The sequence below is a fragment of the Agelaius phoeniceus genome, chromosome 15 (assembly GCF_051311805.1).
Source record: "Agelaius phoeniceus isolate bAgePho1 chromosome 15, bAgePho1.hap1, whole genome shotgun sequence".
Classification (NCBI taxonomy): domain Eukaryota; kingdom Metazoa; phylum Chordata; class Aves; order Passeriformes; family Icteridae; genus Agelaius; species Agelaius phoeniceus.
The window spans coordinates 5,154,406-5,164,476 of record NC_135279.1 but is presented as its reverse complement, the minus strand read 5'-3'; the positions used below and the strand labels follow the sequence as shown (position 1 = coordinate 5,164,476).

Below are 10,071 nucleotides of genomic sequence, written 5' to 3'. Positions count from 1 at the left end.
TGTTAGAATCCTAGCATTCATTTAAAAAACGGGGGAAAAAAAAAAGAGTGGATCTCTGCTCCTCAAGGACCAAGGAAAAAGCTTGAAAAAAAGGATCTCTGCAGACTTAGCAATCACAGGCTAAATGAAAAGAGGCTTTTTTTTTTCTTCTTCCCCTCGACATCAGACTGTTTTACAGACAATCATCCTATTTCTGAGTCTCTCACAGTTTTTGAGTTCTGGGTGCTGGCAAACCTGAATAGCAGCTGTTCCTTTCTAAAGGCAGGGAAAATAAGTAGAGTAATCTCTAAGAGGAGCAGTTATTTTATCTTTGCCTGTGCTGCATTTCCCTCTGGCCACGCAGCCACTCCTGCCAGTGGTCAGCCCAGCACTGCAAACCCTTTGCAGCAGCTCTAAGAACCACTCATACCCCAGTGAGAAATGGAGGGACAAGAGTTTGTGTTAACCCAGGACTGTGATTCCCTTGAGGTCAGGAGCAGCAGCTGCTGCTGTCACTGACCCCATAACTTTAAATAATCTTAGCTATGGCTGTGTGTGACACATCTGAAATGTGATTAGGGCTTGCCACTTCTGGGGTACACACTGTACCCCAGCTTGGGGATATATTTGGGATAAAACCACTGGAGCTGGGAAGAGTCCATCATTTTATAATTCAGTTTGCCTAGTGGACTGTTTTCCTATTTTTATTTGTCTGTGGGAAGAGACAGGACACATAAGTCTGATTTTAACAAAAATATGTTGGTCTGGATTTTTCATCACTGTGGGCTGAGGCCTTAGGGAAACATATTTTTTTTTATTGCTTTTTTCCGGTAACTAAATGGAATTAGCATTCCCTGCCATTGCTGGCCAACTGAATCCACTTGCAAATCAGTGCAAGCAAAAGACAACACCAGTTATGAAGTACCAAAAAGGGAAGTACTAAAATTAAAAGAATAACAGAAAAGAAAATGAAGACCTATAGGTCAAATTTGTTGCTAGATTAACTTGATAAAATTTACAGTGCTTGATATTTGCCTGTTTCGCTGATGTGTTTTTGTTTTCTTTTGATCTGTGAGATTTCTTCAGTATTTTTTTTTAATGTGGAGATAAGATGAACTTTTTTTTTTTTTTTTTGCATATAATGTAGAACAGGAATTTTTCATATAATGTACAACAGGTGGAAGGAGTGCATGTGTAGAGGCTCTGGTGTAGGGTTATATGGTGGAGCCCCTGTTCTTTAGCTGGGAAATGATTTTACAGACCTTTGATGAACCAAACCTGGCACTTCATTGGAATTCTAAGGGAAGGGAGGGTTCCAGGCCCATAAAGGGAAGGGAACAGCAGCAAGTGGACATGTGATGTAAAGCTCTCCTTGAACACAAGTTCAACCTGTCCTAGCAACCACTAGTCAGTAGCTGCTGAGCTTATTGCAAATTCTACCTTGATACTGAGCTCCAGAGTAAAACGTGGAAGGAAAGCACTCATTGCCATCTGCTAGATCCAAAGCATTTGCATATGGTTGCAAAACAACCAACTTTTTGGAGTACAAAAAAACCCTATTTCCACTGATTCCCTCTCCAACACATGGAGCTCCAAGGGAAAAGGAGCTGTGTTGCTGCTGGAGCCTTTGTACCACTCTGGGTGGCCGAGCCCCTGCTGCCACTTGGCTGCTGGGCACAGTCTGCTCTGCTGAAAGGCTTTGGCAGGGAGAGGGATGGGAAAAAAAAAAGGAGAAGGAGGAAAAAATCAATTAAAAAAAGGAGGAATGGAGAAAGCAGTATCCATAACAGGGCAGTGAAGCTGTTGAAGGGTCTAGAGCACAAGTCTTATGAGGAGCTGAGGGTGATAACCTGGAGAAAAGGAGGCTCACAAGAGATCTTATCTATTGCTACAACTACCTGAAAGGAGGGTAGAGCCAGATGGAGCTTTGGCCTCATCTCCCAAAGAACAAGCAGTAAGAGAAAACAGCCTCAACCTCCAACAGGGCAGGTTTGATAGGATATAAGAAAGAAATTCTTCACAGATAAGATTATCAAGCACTGGAACAGATTGCCCTGGAAGTGGTGGGGCCAGCATCCCTGGAGGTATTTCAGTGATGTGCAGATGTGGTACAGATGTGGGACACGGCTTAGCGGTGGGGTAGGGTTGGATTTGATGGTCTTGATGGTAAAGGTCTTTTCAAACCTGAACGACTCCGTGATTCTGCCAAATGCAGGGGGAAACGGGGCAGGCGGTTGGAAAAGGGAAAGGGGACAGGAAAAAGAGCGATGGGAAAATGGGAGGGAATGGCGAGAAGGGGAGAAATGAGGGAAGGGAAGAACAGTGGGGTGAAAAGGGAAAAAAACCCCGAAAAGTGGGGTGAGAGAAAAAAGGAATAGAAGGCGAGGGGAGGGGGGAACGAGAAAGAAAAAGAGGAGATTGAGGAGGTAGCGGCGCTCCGCCGCGCGGGGCCGGTGCCGCGGGTGCGGCGGGCGGAGGCGCGGCCGGGCCGGGCCGGGCCGGGGCGGGCGCAGCGGGGCCGGGCCCGCCTCTCCGCGCCCCCTCGCGGGCCGGGGCGCCGCGGCCGCGTGTCGGGGGCGGCGCGGCTGCTGCGCCGCGGCTCGAGCAGCGCCGCGCCCCCGCTGCCGGAGCAGCCGCTCCGCCGCCGGCCCCGCGCTCCGCCGGCATGATCTCCTGAGGGGCCGAGCCCGCCCCCGGCCCGGTGAGTGCCGCCGCGGGCCGGGCCCGCGCTCCGACTTGGCGGAGTTTCGGGCTCTGGCCGGCGCTGTCCTTCGCGGGGGGACGCGGCCCTTGGGGTGCTCCCCGCGCCCCGGCGAGTCGCGGTTTCCCCGCGGCTCCTTCCTTCACATCGCTCCCTCGCATCCCTCCCTTCACGTCGCTCCCACTCATCTCCCCCTCGCTTCCCTCCCTCGCATCCCTCCCTCGCAGCGGGGTGGCTCCGCGTTGGCATTCCCGGAGGGAAAAGTGTCTCTTGGCAGCGGGCGGACGCTGCCCGGCCCTCTGCAAGGCTCGGCCGAGCTTTGCGGGGGATGCTCGGTGTCGGAGCGGGGCGAGGCTCCCGTGGGGAAGCGACTCCGCAAGTGACCCTCGGGCTGGGGCTGCCGGGCTGAGTGTTCACAGCGGGCATGTGGGGGGAGCTGCGGAGAGCGCCTTCGGCACCTGCGAGCAGCAGGTGAAAGAAAACGGGCTCAGCTCGGGCTGGATCGGGGAACAGCGCCGGGAGCCGCGGGGGATGCGGCGCTAACAGGTGCGGTGGTCGCGGCTGCTTTGGTGCCGGGAGGGTTTTCCGCACCCCGGGCGGGTCTCGGGAGCCGCTGCCGGGGTTCGGAGCCGCGGGCGGGTCCCGGCAGGCGCCCCGGAGGCGCGGGGCTGAGCGCGGTGCGGAGCGGGGCGGTGCGCGGTGCGGAGCGGGGCTGAGCGCGGTGCGGAGCGGGGCGGTGCGCGGTGCGGAGCGGTGGGAGCCCCGCGGGATGCCGGCTCGGAGGTGCGAGGTGATGCTCACAGGTGAGACCGGAGCTCCAGTGCTTCCCGCGTGGATCGGTGTGTTGCCCCCGTTGGGAAAATGTATCCGGTAATGCAAACTTTCAGAGAAAAGTAAGGGGTTTTCAATGAGAAGCTCGTTTCGCCGGGTTTTGCGGAATTTCTCAGGGATGTTGGTTGTTGATGATGCACTTGGTTTTCTGGTGGTCTTAAGGAGTAGCTGACATAGAAGATGCCTTTTGGTCTGCGGTATTAAGAATGTCTGTTGAAGTGTCTTTGCTTTAGCGTTTGTGAATTTCATGTAAAATATGCAATAGGAAAAGAAAAAAGTCTGGTATATATCAGACTATGAAAGGGTATAAAGCCCATGGAGCTAAGTGCTTCCTGTTAAGTCAACTTTTAAAACAGCTTCTCCCTGGGCAGTAATTCACATCTTTCAAGGGGAGAAAGGATGGGTGCAATTGAATTGTTCAAATTAAGTCAAAATGAATTGCTTAATATTCAGAGGAGTTGATGAATGAACCATTAAATCAACACTTGCATAGCGTTTCATTGAAAAGAAAAATGAACAACTCTCCATTGTGTGCTGGGCAGAACAGGTCAGCCAGTGACGTTGCTACATCAGCGTGCTGAACTGAGTCCTCCTCCTGCCAACAGATGTGTTTGCTGGGTGACATTCCTTAGGCATGGGAACGAGCTCCCGTGCCCTGTGTGATGAGGATTAGCATCTGCTGTAAATGACTGTAATCGTCCCAGCCTCATCTCAAAGGAGAGAAATCTTGGTTAGGTTTCATTTGGCATAAATTAACATAATTTTATTGACTCCTCATGTTGATGTATGTCTGTTGAGAATCCACTCCTGTATTTCAAGCTATGTTTTTTGTTTTGTTCCTCCCCCAAGGAAAGGCTATATTTTTGAATGCCAGTTTGAGGAAGAAATTATACTGATAAATGGAAAAATAAGGGTCATTATTTTGAAACAAGATTCCTTGTAGTAAAAGCTGTTTTCAGAGCATCACCTCTCAGCAATACAGAGGCTGAGCCTTGCTTCCAAACCCTTTGATTAGCGTAGGCACAACTGTTGCAATAATCTTCTTGCCACAGAAAAATTACCTTTGTCTTTGCCCCTTGGAGTCCTTGAAATCCTTGTGTTGGAATGCACTGAGGATGTTGACTGTATCCTTATTGTGCCTTCTGGAAACCTCCAACACTTTGAAGAGTCACGGATAGTACGCCCCTGATGTTTTTCAGTTGCACCTCTTTGCTTTGCAGGTAGCTTAGAATAGCTAATTTTGCTGAAAGCTTTTAAAGCTGAAGAAGTGACAGCTCTTCTGGTTTGTGCATGTAAACTGAGTATTGCAAAGGGGAAATTATGGAGGTGGGTTTTTTGGTTTGTGGTGGGGGCTTTTTTGTGTGGGTTTTTTTTTGTTTTTTTTTGTTTCTTTCTTTAAGGCTCAGAGAAACAGATAATCCAGGCTCCAGCTGAAGGTGGGATTGTGAATTGATTTAGGACTTGAGAAAGCTCCCTGCCTACAGGTCAGTTTGACCGAGAGAGAGCTGGTGTGCAGCCCTTCAGAGAGGAAGGGGAATTTATTCAGGTGTTTATAATTACATAGAAGAGTGTTATGTAATGTGGTCTGCTGCTCTTTATTTTGGGTGATGTGCATGGACCCAGCAGTCCTGCACAGATCTTTGGGTGATGGGTTATTAGCAGGGTGCAGTAGGAGTTGCTTGGATGTATGGGGAGGGTTTCTGAGGAAGCAGATGGACAATTGTGTGTTTTCCTCATGGGAGAGGAGGTTCTGGATCTGGAAGTGCCTTTAGGTAGTGCCTGATGCTGGTGTGCATTTCTCAGATGTTTTGCTATTCTTATAGGCCAGGTTAGCTGCAGGTATTTTTGTGCACCAGCAGTGTCTGGTTTAGAGTAGTTTTTATTTGCTTCTAATCGTCCTTAGAAATAAAAGAAGTAAAAAAGTTTTTTCTGAAAACCTATTGTGCCTTGTAATGATATCCTGCTGTTTCTGTTTCTTTGCTTACTATTCTTCTCTGAAATCATAATGCATTTCTTTAGTTCTTTTGATAAAGACTTTAACTCAAGCTTACTGGAAAATAGTCACTCTATACTGAGAGAGTTCTGGCATCTTATTGACTTATTTTGGGAATACTGGAGAAAAATATACAAGATTCACTTTCATTGATTAAATCCTCCAGGGCAATCTTCTAACACTGCAGTTCTCTGGGTGAAAAATTAACTTTCTTCATTGTCTGCTCCCGCTTTTATTTCATTTGTGTGAATCCCAGGCTCTGTTACCAGTTTACATCAGTCCCTTAGGTGTGCTTGGAGTGGAAAGTGCCTCAGTGTGAAAGCTCACACACACTGCTGCTCTCTGAGCCCATTTGTCTCTGGCCACCACCAGATGCCTCAATCCTGTTGGCCCTACAACAGTCCCAGAGGATTTGCACCAGCCCATGGTTCTTTTCACCTGTGAAATGTTTCCTGAGTGATGGTAAAAAAGAAAAAAAAATAAATATTAACAGCTACCTCGATACTTTTCCAGAGGTTTGGGCAAGGTAGCACTTTAGGTGCAGCTTAATGACAAACTTTGATTTATGAGGTAACTGAAAATGTTTGTATTTGTTGGATGTGGAGTGAAAGCATAGGAGCTTTCTGCATTTCATCTGCAGCTTTTCTAGCACAATGTACAGCTAACAGCTTGTCTCTCATTGATTTTAGTAACAGATTTCTGCTGAATATGCCTGGAGTAGTTTGAAAACATACTAACTTTTTGGGGGGCAGTAGGTTACTAAAGACCATAAAGAACTTTGCAATGTCTGCTTAGATAACCTTGAAAAATTTAAGGTTTTAGCTGCTCTTTACATTTTCCCCCTGGCTGGGTTTAAGATGGATCCTATGGGAAGGCTGCTGTGTTTTTCTTTTTAGGGGGAAATGTTTAGAAGAAACAAAAGTATGCTTTCCCCACCCCCTGATCAAGGGCTGCTATGACTCCTGTACCTGTGTGTTTTCCCTGTGCATTCTTTGCCTTCTTCCTCTCTACCTCCATCAGCTGCTCTCAGTAACAAGTCACGTCAGGTGAGCTGGATCTGACTTGTTTGGAAACAGTTCAAAAGGATCCCATTGACATTACCAGGCAATGGGTCACGCTTGAAATCTTGCCATGCTGGTGTTAAGCCTTTTCTTTTTTTCTTTTCTTCACTTGCACCTTGATTTCTGACATATTTTTAGCTGCTGTGAATTTGGATAGAGCTAGTGAAAAGGGATTTGCTATTGGGTTGTTTTTCTTCTTGTGTCTTTGAGAAATAGGGGATTTTATTTTTCACTAAAGATGGAGCCCTAGGGTGATTGTCTGTTTTTCTGCTTAGCAAGGAAGGATGGTGGTTCCTCATGGAGGTGAAAACTTTGTAAAATCTCAGGATTTCCACTCAGTTTAACCCTAGAATCTGATATGGATATTAGAGCTCTGCTATTTTTATTTTTTGAGCTAATGGTACTTTTAAGATTGTAGTGCTGCTCAGAAAACTCCATGAATCTCATGCACTGCAAAGTGGTAAGCTTGGTAGTGTTGGGTTATGGGAATACACCTATTATTTCCCCTCCTGGTGCCATAGGGTTTGTCAGGTGGGGTGCTGGAGAATTACCATAAGTGCAGAAGAGCAGTGCTGGGACCACATCCAGGGATGTGCTGCCCACTGTTGGGATGAGCCAAGATTTGCTGTGACCTCCTCAGGAGATGAAATGCTGCTGTAGTGGCTTCACCTGCTCTTTGCATGGAAGCCATGTGAGCAGTTAGCCTCATTTCTTCTTTGGCAGTGTGGCAGCAAGGGGAAATAATTTAATTAAAAGCTTCCTGCCTTCTCCAGGGGTTTGCCTGGTGGGTCAGCAGCTGAGGTTCTGCTTTCACCAGCCTGGAGGTGTTGGCAGCCCCAGCCAGGCTCAGTTCACATCTCTGTAGGCAAGGAGGGAGCAGGAGGCTGAGCACTTCTCTCTGAGGCTGAACACTTCTCTCTGCCCATTTCTTGGTGGTTTTTTTTTTCTGCTGTGAGCCTGAGAAATAAAGTTTGTTCCTGTGTAATCCTGACACGACTGAAGAACCTCTTGCTGCAGGCAGCTCTGTCACTCTCTGTAGTGCTTGGATTGCTCAGCAGAGGGAGAAGAGACCATAATGCTGAAGGCACCCAGAAACAGCCAGAGCCACATTTCTCTGACAGACAGCAGGGAGAAGAGTCCCAAATCCTCCTTCCCCACTTGATTTTTTTTCCCCCTCTTCTCTTCTTGTTTTGAAGCTCGGAGCTAAGCTGTGATTTTTCACCTCTTAATCAAAAGTAGCTGCCTCAATGTGTAGGTTAATGGAGTATTTCAGATGGCAGAGTGGGTGACTGTGATAGAAAAGATGAGTCCAAATCCAAGAAGCAGCATGCTTGAAAAAAATCTCATACATCCAAGCACTTCCTAAATATTCAGGAGCTTTCCTAAATACTTACGAAGAAATGGTGGAATTGACCTTTAGTGACTGAAGCTTTACAACACATCCAGAGATAAACAAAACAAACCCAAACCAAACCCTTTGAATTAGTTGCAATTCAAGCAGCCAGTAAAGCCCATGACTCATCTCCAGGTCAGATTTTTAACTGTCGTAAATCAGTGCAGCTCCATTACTTTCCCAGGCACTGTGCCAGGGCTGCCACTGGCTGGAGGGCTGGCCTGCTATTTTTGGGGGGGGTATGAAGTTTGAACAGAAGATTGTGAGATTATGACAAAGTTGTGGAGTTTTGTTTGGGGTTTTTGTATGTTTGTTTGGGGTTTTTGTATGTTTGTTTGGGGTTTTTGTATGTTTGTTTGGGGTTTTTGTGTGTTTGTTTGGGTTTTTGTTTGTTTGGGTTTTTTGTGGATGGGAAAGGTACTTGTTTAAAGAACAAAACCTGTCCTCAGGCTAATCGACAGCATTGCTCAGTAGAGATTTGCTCCCCTGCAGCATATTGTGAGGAGATCCAGGAGAATTAGACATTTGTTTTTTTTTGTCAGAGATGTCGGTTTAATGTGATAAGAAAACAGCTGCCAGATAAAAGCAGGATGCTAAGCATGAAATGGAACAAAACCACTGGGAAGTTCCTGCAATTTGATTGAACAAATCAGTGTTGTGGAGACCTGGCTTGTTCCCTGTTGAGGGTGATGTGGTCAGCTTTGGGGCTGTGCTCTTCAGAGCAGAGTGTTAGTGCTCGTGCAGTGCTGAAATTAATGAGGTGCCATTTACTGAGGGCTCGAGGAGCTGGAGCAGATGGAGCTGCTGGCCCTGCTAGAGGCAGCTGCAGTGGAGCAGCCTCCAAACTTTCCCCTGCACAATCAAAGGGCATGACCTGACTGCACTGGGCACTTCCTAAATAAATGTGCTCTCTTAAAGCATGAGCCAGGAGCCCACGGGGGGTGAGGATAAGGGTCTTAGCTCTCTCTTAGACAGGGAAATGTGCCTAGCAGGCAAATGTGGAATGTGCTGGTAGGAAAGCAGAAGGAGCATTGTTGAGAGGTGCTGGTCACCCAGGGAGGACCAGCTGCTGAAGGCTTTTCCATCCTCTGCACTGGAAATAAAACCAAGGCCAGAACTCTCCATGTTCTTCCCTTCCCTGCAAACCAGTTATGAACAAGGGTCTGTGTTCCCTCCCTGATCCCAGCCCTACCTGCATGGGCTCTGCTCAGGGCAGGCAGAGGGTGACCAGGTGGAGCTGGTGCTGTTTAACAGCCCAAGAAACACCTCTCTCCACAGGAGAGTTTGTCTCTGCTGGATAATGAGCTCTGCTTCACTTGGGACTGAGTTGCTGCAGTGGGGATCAGAGAGAAGCACAAATGAGGATGCAGCACTGGGCACTTGCTCCAGCCTCTTTTCTCCATAGCAAACAGCTAATTAACTGGGAGCTGCTGGGCTGCTGCTGGCCTGGCTTCCTGGGGAAGCATCTTGTGCAGTTTGTCTTGCTCCAGTAAGTTTCTGAAGTCTTTCAAAACTGTGCATTGCAGCAACACCTCAGTTTTTATTCTGACTTTTAGGCTTTTGCGGCTGTGACATCTGATAGTGGAGCTGGGCAGTGAAGCTTCAGCTGAAGGGAGAGTTATTCTGGTACAGAATGCCTTGCCATGGGTTGGGGTTTGAGAGCCTTTCTGTGATTTACAAAATAACCTGCCAGTGTCTCTGTTTATATTTGAAGTACAAAACCCTTTATGCAGAAACCATAAACGTTTTTTTAGGTGGCAGCGTGGGCAGCCTCACTCCTCTTGCAACTTATTTTATGGCTATAAATGGGATGTAAGTGGATTTTCTGCCATGTACTGTCTGTCTGAAGGAGGATAAAATCCACTGTTGTTACTGTTATGATCAGGTAAAACAGTAACCCTGAATTTTAGCAGTTTTACCTAATGAAGTTCACAGATACTGCAACTTCAAAATTTTATTTTTTAGTATACATGACTTCTTGAAGAAGTGAAGCCAAAATACTCTTTAAATCAAGAATTTTCCTTACTTAACCTGACTGCACTACATAAGAATCATAGCCCTCACAGGGTACAGCTCAGTTTTCTGCTTACATGTTGCTCCTGAAGAGCTGAAT

The 10,071-nt window shown here is 47.2% G+C and overlaps 1 protein-coding gene across 3 annotated transcripts in view; it reads left to right on the top strand.

Moving 5' to 3' along the window:
- The first annotated feature begins 2,540 nt into the window (after window positions 1–2,540).
- The window catches only part of SGCD (sarcoglycan delta), a 307,095-nt gene continuing 299,564 nt past the window's right edge, over window positions 2,541–10,071 (top strand). For all 3 annotated transcript variants that reach the window (XM_077186367.1, XM_077186366.1, XM_054642995.2), the window contains exon 1: window positions 2,541–2,680. The gene's annotated coding sequence lies outside the window, so the exon portion shown is untranslated. The remainder of the gene's footprint in view (window positions 2,681–10,071) is intronic.